This window comes from Fundulus heteroclitus, chromosome 21 (genome assembly GCF_011125445.2).
Source record: "Fundulus heteroclitus isolate FHET01 chromosome 21, MU-UCD_Fhet_4.1, whole genome shotgun sequence".
NCBI classification, from domain to species: domain Eukaryota; kingdom Metazoa; phylum Chordata; class Actinopteri; order Cyprinodontiformes; family Fundulidae; genus Fundulus; species Fundulus heteroclitus.
In genome coordinates this window covers 38,453,516-38,464,137 of record NC_046381.1, presented here as the reverse complement: position 1 = coordinate 38,464,137, position 10,622 = coordinate 38,453,516, and the positions used below count along the sequence as shown (strand labels likewise).

At 45.7% G+C, this 10,622-nt stretch overlaps 1 protein-coding gene across 1 annotated transcript in view; it reads left to right on the top strand.

Moving 5' to 3' along the window:
* Positions 1–99: 99 nt before the first annotated feature.
* The window catches only part of scn5lab (sodium channel, voltage gated, type V-like, alpha b), a 173,097-nt gene continuing 162,574 nt past the window's right edge, over positions 100–10,622 (top strand). Inside the window, 1 exon segment of the mRNA XM_036124903.1 lies at positions 100–679. The gene's annotated coding sequence lies outside the window, so the exon portion shown is untranslated.

Genomic DNA, 10,622 nt, shown 5'->3' with positions numbered 1-10,622 from the left:
GCGAGAAAAACGGGATTTATGTCCTAACCTCGCGATACTCTCCTCCCAAGTCACTTTCTCTCCCCGGTCCAGGGGCGATCAAGCGGCGGGGATGACGGGAGTGTGTCCGGACAGCCCCAGCAGCCCACGGACGCCCAGAGACGCACCAGACCCTGCGCTCCGACGCCACTCAGAGCGGGTTCTGGAGGAAAAGCCGAGAACAGCCGGAACCTGCGGAGGACTTCTTAATTGTTCTGTCATCACCTGCCACTACTCCACAGAGGATCAGGAGAAATCTTCTTGTTTCTGGAGTTAAAGGAGTTTTTTTCTGCTGGAGGATGCAGGAGCGGGCGGAGTGAAGCAGCCCGGTGCGCACTTTCTTTCCCGGGGTGGAGTGACGCGCAACAGCCCGGCGCTCCTGGAGGAGGCGCTCCTGGAGGAGACGCTCCTGGAGGAGACGCTCCTGGAGGAGACGCTCCTGTGTTCTCCTGCTGTCCTCCTCCTTCATCACTTCTGAGTTTGGATCCTAAGCCAGCGGGCTCCAGCGGAGCTCTCCTGGCCGACGCAGCGCGCAGTTTCTCCGCTCATGGATGCATCCCTCTGCGCCTCCTCTCCGGGTCAGTGAGCGGGACGCAGCGGGCATGTTGTGACGGCAGAGGAGAGATTTAAACCCGCAGCTTTTACCGCAGGACTTTCACATGTAAGTACTGAATTTATTCTCTTTATTCTCGCTGCCGGAATCAGAAGCTGCCGAGGAGCCGCGCCTGGGCGCTCAGGCTGAACTCTGCCCTTTGGTTTCATCCTGAAACTAAAGTCTCTGAGAAATTAAACTAAAATCCGCTGAAATTAAGACAATTTTAGCCTTTTACTGTTTTCTGATTGATTAAACAAAACCGAAAAAGAGGAAAATGTAGGATGACGGAACATTTTACGCACGGAAACGCGCCCGGTGGACCATCAGAACCATTCAGAGTCTGGATGTGACTCCTGAGCAGGTTCGGCTCAGACAGTCGGAACCTGGACCCAGACTGCGGCTTTCTGGGCCAGCGCGCTGCTTTAAGGCGCTGAGTCTCCTGAGCGGCTCCGAGCCTCTCCTGAGACCATGTTTCCTCTGTTCCTATGCAACTGAGCCGCGCCGAGCCGAGCCGAGCCGTGCCGCCGCTCTTTCCATTAATTAAGGCTGTGTTTGTGTAAGAGCAGACTCTTCTGGGGCCGAGGAGCTGCTGCTCATCACTTCTGGCCTGTTTACATCAGGAAGCTGCGCTCTTCGGCCGCTTTCTGCTCAAACTTGCTGATTTCCATAAGCTGACATTTATTAAGGTCCTGGCATATTCAGACTTAATGTCACAAACTGTTGGCTGGAGATGGTTCCCTTTTTTCTCCTGCAGCTGCGTTTTAAAGCTTCTTTAAGCAAATATTTATCATACGGCAGTTCAGGTGCTTCTGTGCAGGAATTATCAAACTAAATCATAACAAAGACGTTTTTATTAGATTATTTTCCTTTGATGGAAAAATGTAGTTTTTAATTATTAAATTCTTATCATATTTATCTCTGATTTATCATTTTAACAGATTTGTTTTGTTTTTGGGAGGAGAAATGAGGCGTTAAGTCTGACCTTTAACCTCTTATATGTTTCCTCACAGCCTGCTGACTCTTTTTATTACTCACACAAAACAAAACAGGAGCTGCAGAAATAGCAACATTTATTATTTTATAAAGTTTCAGATGGAAAATGAGAGCAAAAACTCTCTGGGTAGATTTCATGTGAGATTATTCCTGAGAGCGAACCGCCGTCAAGTTTACATAAATCTGTAAAAATGATTTAAAGTCTTTTACAAGCTTCCAAATTTATCTAATTAATCTGTTTTCAGAAACACTTTATTATCATATTTGATATAATTGGCAAATATGTCCATCAAACTGACCGTCTTTTAAACTACAGACTAATTAATGTAATTAATATTGTGATATTTAATATTAAAGCTTTATTTGTTGTAGGATTGCTGTTATTCTAGCAGCAGAAATGTGTTAAAAAGCGTCTAAAAATGCTAAATATCTCTATTTAAACGGGCCGCTGACTCCAGGTGTTGCTTTTCTCCGTCTCTGACTCTGGCCGTCCAGCTTGGCGCTCGGATCCGTCCTGCGGCAGAAATCTGTCCCTTAGGGGCAGCGAGCCGTCTGTCCGGGTAAAACCGAGGAGACAGTAAAGAGTTCGGACCTCAGCGACGCTGCGGTCGGTTCTGTCTGACGATGAAAATGTTCTTTTTCCTCTCAGTTTTATTTAAATCCCAGTCAGGAAAAGGCTTCCAGCTTTCAGGAGAATATTTATAAAACCAGGGATTGTTTTTAAGCTTCACCTTGGATGCAACATCGATCAGAACCGCTAGAAGTTCTCCTGAAGGACCCGTTACTTTGTTTCCTGCACCAACGCATCTCTTACACTGTATTCTACATATTATGGCTTTAGGCCTGTTCTTATGTGAGAATTAGAAAGAAAACCTCAGTTTCTCCCAGGAAGCACCAGTCTGTCAGTAATTTCAGAACGTTTGAGTTTTATGGCTAAAGGAATCATTTCAGGACATCTTTCTGAAGCCCGGTTTAAACGGTCCTGCAGCAGATGTGCAGGTAAACCGGAGTGGCACGGCTCGGTTCACCTGATGCAGGTAAACGGCTCGGTTCACCTGATGCAGGTAAACCGGAGCGGCACGGCTCGGTTCACCTGATGCAGGCGAGGCCGGATGGCAGCAGCTGGGATGGAGGAGCAAGGCGTGGACGCTCCATGTGAAGCAGTTCTGGTCCGGTTCTGGTAGCAGCTGCTGTGGTGCTGCAGCGTGGGGGGAGGGGGGGCTGATCCCCAAAATGATTTTATTTTATAAATAGCCTTGATTGGCTGTGAGGCTGCAGTAATATTCATTTCTTGATGCAGCTTATTGAGTCATGTTGGATTTTATACAGTTTGTGTATTTTTATTAAACTGTGTAATAATGTCTGATATTGCGTCATCTATTTGGGTGATATGATATTTTCTGATACTGGGTTGCTGTTCTCCGTATCCTATGGTATTATGTCAGATGTATGGTTAATGTCATTAAGCTTCTGCTTACTGTACAACGATTGGGTCGTGTGTCAGAATAAGGCTGCAGCTTCATCAGCTGCTCTCTGCTGGATCTTCCAGTCATAAATAATAACATCAGAAAACAAAGACGCTCAGTTTAATCGCTGAGTTGTGATGGTTGGAGCCTTCAGTTCAGACATAACAGCAGAAAAACAAGCGTTTTTTTTTATTTAGTCACAAAAACAGCAGCAAGCTGTCTCTGCTGCCAGCAGTCACTCTGCGCTCGCCTTGAGGGAAAATAGTTCTGCATCCAAACCAGAACCGGCCTCATAACGTGGTGCAGATCTGATCCCTGAACAGACCGTTAGGTCAGGTCAGCATGAGCCGCGCTGCATTCAAGGTCCTCACGTAATAATCAGCGCCGTTCACCTCAGCTCCTCTGTGTAACGCTGCAGTTTGTAAAGCGCTGGACCGTACCATACACGGCACTGTGACTCACTGTGTTTTACATTTTAACATAATTAGTATTAAAACGCCCTCACCCAGCATCTGAGAAAATGTTAAAATATTTTAGTGTTGAAATGAATTTTAATTTTGCTTCTTTCAGTTTGTGCTCTATTTTCTTGTTGATTTTAAACTGCGATATTGAAAAATGCATTATTATTATTATTACTATTATTATTATTATTAGAAGTAGTAGTAGTAGCACACTGCAAAAGGGGAACTAAAAGAAAGTAAGATTTTCTTGAAATAATTGTTTTTTTCCTTGATTCCAGCAGCTAAATAAGATTTTCGGCCAATGGAATAAGATACTTGCACCTAAAATAGTACATCTTTTTAGAAGTGCAGGATTGTGTCTAATTATCTTATTTTAGGGGTAAAAATAGTCGTATTTGGCTGCTGAAATCAGGGATAAATAGGATTATTTCCAGAAAATGTTGCTTATAGTTGCTGTTTTGCAGTGCAGGACTATTGCACAGGATCTGATGTATCGTACCGTCTGGTTTTACACTAAATCATTTAGATCCCTTAAAACCTCTTTATGCTTGCCATCACCAAGCTTCAGACTGAAACACAGGATTTATAGAATTAGAAATCCTGAAAGCTCTCCAGGTAATTCCTGCGTCTGCTCCTCAGGTGAACAGGAAGTTGATTCTTTCCACTCAAACATGACCTTTGCTCAGCAGGTACATTTGGCTACCTGTGAGAGTTTGAATATGATGCCAGACTTGATCCATTTCCCTGCAGCCATCGCTGCCAGACGCTCCGCTGCGGTCACCGCTGTCACCTCTCCAGGTGAGCTGTGGGCGGGGCCTGCTGGCCTCAGGTGCAGCTGCGGTTGCAGGATTTAAATAAACTCTTGGAAAAGAAGAGGTGCGTGGTTTTCAGGACGGTGCATCACGGCTGAGCTCTGCAGCCAAAGGTGAGCAGCTGCTGCGTCGGCGCCTCGGCCAGGTGTGCGTCCGCGGTGGGCGGGTGTGTGATTACACCTGAGTGTGCAGGTGCTGAGCAGGGTGTGTGCGGCTGAATCTCAGAGCGTGTTTGTCCAGAGCAGCAGACCTGAACGCTTATAAAGCGGACGGCGGCTGTTTGAGCAGCTCTCAGGTCGGCTTCCTGCTCTTTATCTGCAGCCTTAAAGGTGAAAACAATCAGAACAATATGAAACCTGAGAGGCACGGCGTCCTGTGGGTGGCTCCGGCCTTTTCACGGACGCTAGCCGCTGCTGCAGACTGAAAACAAGCCCAAAAACAGGAGAGCCTTCCTGGAAGAGGAGTTCAGCGTAGAACCTGCCAGGTGCTGCAGTTCTGGGAGCTTCCTGAGGCATTCTGGGTAAAAACACAACCTGTCTGAGGCCCAGAGGGACGCCTACCTGCGCTTTACCTGAAAGGATGTTCAGGGGTTTGGTCCCAGAGAAGGTACTGAACCTGAAGCATGTAATCATGTCAGACTAGCCCCTGACTTCTTTGCTGCTCGTATCAAACCCGGTTCTGGTTCCTGCAGATCCACGAGGTTCCTCGTAGAACCAGAACCCAGTTTCCTCTGCAGTCAAAGGCCTCTGCTCCGATGTCCTCTCACCATCTTCAGGTTTCCTCCTCTCGCTCCTAAAGCTTCTCAGGGTGGACTCCAGCTTTCAGTTTCAGGTCAGAACCGGATCTTAGAGAACCTCCGTCTGCAGCAGAACCTCCGTCTGCAGCAGAACCTCCGTCTGCAGCAGAACCTCCCAGTCCCAACATTTAGAATCCACCCAGAACCGTTTTACTGATCCTGAAGGTGATTTTCTGCCAGGCCCTCCTGGACCGACTCAGCGCAGTGAGATGTTTCCCTGCTGGCAGAAACATGGAGATCAGCGTTTTATCGTTTTATTTCTGCTGCTTCTCTCCTCACTGAAGACAGGAAGTGTGTTCTTGTAGTTGCAGCTGAGCCAGAACATTTTACTGTAAAGCGAGGAGTTTGTCGTACGCTGAGAATAACACTTACTTCAGGAGACCTTTTGCTTTCACAGCCTCTAATGTTGCGTTACTTCATGATGGTTTGGTCATTTCACTCTAAACCAGCTGATCAGTTAAATCTGAGGGACGGTTTAATAGGAACCCCCGCTGGCTTTGATCCTGTAGATTAGTAAAGATGTCTCCCTGAGACCTTTCTGATCAGGAGAGACGTTTCTGTTCTGTTCCCTGACTTCTTCAGGTGGATATATTGTGAAGTTGAGAGGCAGAACCAACAGAACCTCCTGAGCGACCAGAGTAACAGATTATTTCAGCAAAATGAACATTAACCATGATCAGTTCTCATGTTGGACATGAAATCTGTCTCTAGGATGACATAATGATGATTTTCTGTTGCCAGTAAACTTAAATCGATTCATTCAGCTTCAATCGGGTTGAACTGAACATGATAATGTGACAATTATTCACATTATTTAGTATTTACACATTATGACCACGTTATCTAAGCAGTGAATCACTGTGCTTACATAGATGCAGGGTTTTTATTATTACGCTCTGATTAAGACGTGAAACAATAAAAGTAACTAAAGATGCTGAAGTAGAACCAGCAGACGCTAGATTTCTGTTTTTAGTGTAAAGTGAGGAGATTTCTGTGGTCCTCACTTTTTTCTGGGAGTTTTAGACTAAGGTGTCAGTTAGGGTTAGAATGAGTTATATACTGGAAACGGTTAGTTATAACCTGGTAAAGGTTGGGGTTAGTTATAACCTTATAAAGGTTGGGGTTAGCTGTAACCTGGTAAAGGTTGGGTTAGTTATAACCTGGTATAGGTTGGGGTTAGTTATAACCTGGTATAGGTTGGGGTTAGTTATAACCTGGTAAAGGTTGGGGTTAGTTATAACATGGTAAATGTTGGGGTTAGTTATAACCTGGTATAGGTTGGGGTTAGTTATAACCTGGTAAATGTTGGGGTTAGTTATAACCTGGTATAGGTTGGGGTTAGTTATAACCTGGTAAAGGTTGGGGTTAGTTATAACCTGGTATAGGTTGGGGTTAGTTATAACCTGGTAAAGGTTGGGGTTAGTTATAACCTGATAAAGGTTGGGGTTAGTTATAACCTGGTAAAGGTTGGGGTTAGTTATAACCTGATAAAGGTTGGGGTTAGTTATAACCTGGTAAAGGTTGGGGTTAGTTATAACCTGGTAAATGTTGGGGTTAGTTATAACCTGGTAAAGGTTGGGGTTAGTTATAACCTGATAAAGGTTGGGGTTAGTTATAACCTGGTAAATGTTGGGGTTAGTTATAACCTGGTAAAGGTTGGGTTAGTTATAACCTGATAAAGGTTGGGGTTAGTTATAACCTGGTAAAGGTTGGAGTTAGTTATAACCTGGTATATGATGGGGTTAGTTATAACCTGGTATATGTTGGGGTTATTTATAACCTGGTAAAGGTTGGGTTAGTTATAACCTGGTATATGTTGGGGTTAGTTATAACCTGGTATAGGTTGGGGTTAGTTATAACCTGATAAAGGTTGGGGTTAGTTATAACCTGGTAAAGGTTGGAGTTAGTTATAACCTGGTAAAGGTTGGGTTAGTTATAACCTGGTAAAGGTTGGGTTAGTTATAACCTGATAAAGGTTGGGGTTTGTTATAACCTGGTAAAGGTTGGGTTAGTTATAACCTGGTAAAGGTTGGGTTAGTTATAACCTGATAAAGGTTGGGGTTAGTTATAACCTGGTAAAGGTTGGGTTAGTTATAACCTGGTAAAGGTTGGGGTTAGTTATAACCTGGTAAAGGTTAGGGTTAGTTATAACCTGGTAAAGGTTGGGGTTAGTTATAACCTGGTAAAGGTTGGGGTTAGTTATAACCTGGTATAGGTTGGGTTAGTTATAACCTGGTAAAGGTTGGGGTTAGTTATAACCTGGTATAGGTTGGGTTAGTTATAACCTGGTAAATGTTAGGGTTAGGCCATTGAAAGGCTTGTAGATGAATGGAAGTCTATGGAAGTCAAAGCACGGTCCTCACTTTGTCCTTTAAACCAGGATGTGTGTGTGTGATTTATTTATAGGCACACAACAACAGCGGGTTCTGGAAAGTTTTGGACCGGGTTCAGAGGTTTATGTCTGTGAGCCTTTAAACAAACAACTTAAGCTAATTATACAAAACAAATGTGAGGGTTTTTATTCAGCCATTAGCGATCCAGCAGAAGTCCGCCGTGTTCCCGAGGATTTCAGACGTTCCTTCCCTTCCAGCGCCCAAACTTACATAAGCGGCAGGTTTTAATTGGATGAAACAATCAGAGAAAGTGCTGCAGTGAGAGGAAAATGTCTTGAAAGTCAAACTGTAAATGCTTTTGTTAAAGCGCCTCAGCGCCAGGCTCTAATAGCGGGTCCAGAGGCCGCCGCACAGATGAGTCATGTGCGGTGAAATACCAGAGAGCAGCATGTGTCAGCTTTAATAGAGCTCCGACTGTCAACATTTCTCTTAAGTGACTGTTCAAGGCAGCAGAAGGCGGCTTACAGAGGAACAAAGCCGGCCGGAGAGGCGAGGAATAAATACTGACAAACTTATATAATCCGGGTCGGAGCTGGAGGAGCGGCCCGGTTCTAGGTTCTGGAGTCTGTTCCTCACGTCGTCTGCCTCAGCTTCATGGTTCCCTCATCTTCAGAGGGATAGAGCCTGTGATCAAAGTTAGGCTCCATGTTCTGGTCGGGGAACTTCCTGTTCTGTAGAACCTCATCATGCCATCCTTCAGGTTCTGCTCCGACAGACCCGGTTGTTCCCGGACTCTAACTCCGCCTCCACCATCACGGCTTCGTTAAAGTCGGGCGTTCTCCACCAGGAGCTCCACAGTAAACATGTCGCTCAGCTCACGCTAGCCTTTGATGAAAGGTCCAAACACCTGAACCCGGCGTCCAGCAGAACCGGCCCGGCGTTGCCCAGAACCGCCTCGGCTCTGGGGGAGTCCCATCAGCGCGGCAGAGGTCGGAGGTCACAGCAGGGTGTGGGTTTTACAGGAAGCAGCTGAGCTCTGATTTATCTCCACCCGCTCTGGGTCGCGTGGAGCGCTCTCTGAGTCAGAATCAAACGCACCTGGACCGGGTCGGACTCTGTGGGTCAGAACAGTCAAGAGAGCTGCAGCTGAGGTCTCCTTCAGAAGTGATTCATTTTCAGTTTTAGGGTTTTTCTCATGTAGCTGTCAGCCCTTCATTCTGACTGCAGGAGTTCTGCTTCAGGAACCCAGGAACCTTCAGAGGGTTCTGGACCTGGTCCGGGTCCAGATAAAGGGTCCGAACAGAGCGGTGGTTCTGTTGAACGGTGCCGGACTGACGTCACATTTCTCCACATAAAACTTTTAAGTTAATGTTATATTTATTAACGTTCCATTAAGGTTAAATATGATAAAATCCACATAATGTTTTATTTCTCTGTAAATATTAGCAGCTGAACGTCTTCAGAGTTTCTGTAGCAAAACTAAAACTTTAATGCAGCGAAACGTTTAGAAAATCCACATTTCATCAGTTAGAGCCCAGATGTTATTTTTTTTACTTTTTAATTTTTTACTTAATAATGGTGTCTGGCGATGTGGTAATAAGGAATATCTTAATGCCAAACAGAGAACAACAGATTTTACTTTCACAAGCGGAGCCTTACCGCTCTGCTTGATTTATACATGCAAGTAGCTTTATTATAATTTATGCAGGGAGTATTTCATGTTATATGTTATAAATAGTAAAACTAGAATGTAGTAGAGCCCATGTTTTCAGGGTAATGTGGTAATTTCAGCGTGTCAGAGGAGGAAGTGCTCGTTATGCTGTAAATAATCAGGCTAACCTCCTCAGCATGTGAAACTTTTCTCCTTTATGTGAAACTTGTCAGCATCAGTTCTGCCCAGAACAAATAAACGGGTCGAGCCTTCGGGTTTAATGAAGACCAGCCGCCGCGGCCCATAAAGCGCCGTTTTACAGGCCGTTAAAGTCCAGGCGGCTCGACCAGAACCACGACAAGCCTCCAGCGTCGTGGTTCAGCTGACCTTGGACTCGCTCCGTTTTAGGGTCTGCTGATTTATGGAGTCATGGACCTCCTGTTGACACGGCGGCGCTCCTCCTCCACCTCCTCCACCTCCTCCACCTCCTCCACCTTCAGTTCTGGCTGCTCGTCTCTGAGCCTCTGGTGCTGGACTGGACCGTAGCGTCATCTGGTCCAAAATGACCTTATTCCATAAATACAGGCCGCTTACAGGAAGGCGGTGGTTTTGGTTCTGTCTGGACCTCCACCTGTTCCTCTCTGTTAATGTCTGGATTTGCTGATTAACACTCCTGGCCTTCGTTAGGCTTCAGCCTCTCAGCTTTCTCTGATGTATTCTTAGCGTCTCATCGGCCTGAATTTTCTCCTCAAACCTCCGTCTCAGAGGTCTGATTCCCTCGCTGAACATGCATCCCTCATACTGAGCATGCATGAAGCGACAGTGGAGAGGAAAACTCCCCTTTAACAGGGAGGAGAACCTCCAGCAGAACCAGAACCAGGCTCAGTGTGAACGCTCATCTGCCTCCACCCACTGGGGCTTAGAGAAGACAGAGCAGAGACACAGAAAGCTCAGAAGCTCACATTGACCCAGGAGTACTTTCTATGTTAGAGAAGACAGAGCAGAGACACAGAAAGCACAGAAGCTCACATTGACCCAGGAGTACTTTCTATGGTAGAGAAGACAGAGCAGAGACACAGAAAGCACAGAAGCTCACATTGACCCAGGAGTACTTTCTATGTTAGAGAAGACAGAGCAGAGACACAGAAAGCTCAGAAGCTCACATTGACCCAGGAGTACTTTCTATGTTAGAGAAGACAGAGCAGAGACACAGAAAGCACAGAAGCTCACATTGACCCAGGAGTACTTTCTATGTTAGAGAAGACAGAGCAGAGACACAGAAAGCTCAGAAGCTCACATTGACCCAGGAGTACTTTCTATGTTAGAGAAGACAGAGCAGAGGCACAGAAAGCTCAGAAGCTCACATTGACCCAGGAGTACTTTCTATGTTAGAGAAGACAGAGCAGAGACACAGAAAGCACAGAAGCTCACATTGACCCAGGAGTACTTTCTATGTTAGAGAAGACAGAGCAGAGACACAGAAAGCTCAGAAGCTCA